This window comes from Solanum pennellii, chromosome 12, assembly GCF_001406875.1.
Source record: "Solanum pennellii chromosome 12, SPENNV200".
In the NCBI taxonomy this organism is placed as follows: domain Eukaryota; kingdom Viridiplantae; phylum Streptophyta; class Magnoliopsida; order Solanales; family Solanaceae; genus Solanum; species Solanum pennellii.
The window spans coordinates 27,811,736-27,812,383 of NC_028648.1; positions in this window are offsets into that span (position 1 = coordinate 27,811,736).

Consider the following 648-nt stretch of genomic DNA (forward strand, 5'->3'; position numbering starts at 1 on the left):
ATAGAAATAGGTTCTTAGAATCTTCAACAAGATTCTATTGATGTCAGTTGATTTGATCGTCTTCTTATAGGTGAGACCACCTTGCTCTCAAAGTACCCCAATTTTATGAGTTGTTAGTAGTAGTTCTTTTTAGGAGTTGTGGGTCTTTTCTTGACATTATTATTTATACCGTAGAGGCTTCATTTATAGAATATTTTTGGGATTTCTTGAGTTTTACATGTTTTATTTAAAACTAATGTTTCATACACAATATATTCAATTTAGTTTTGGGATTCGGAAACTATTTTAAACAATTATTTAAATTTGTTTCTTATGTATGCTTAAGTTAATATTTTTATTTTCGTCCTGAAGGATATGGGTTTGATTCGGGACAAACAATGGTTCTCAAATACCAACCATATCCAGGGTTGTCACGCCCCAAACTCAAGGGGCGAACTAGAACATAATGCCAAAACTTGGGCCTGAGCCGACCCTATATAGCCATTTTCTAATGACACAAACAAGCCACACATAGTTAGGAAAACATACAAGCATATCTCGGCTTAAAAATACGCCCTTGGTCGGGAAGGCCTCTATAAAAAAACGGATAAAGAATGTAGGTACTCTTATATTTCATATATATATATATATATATATATATATATATAT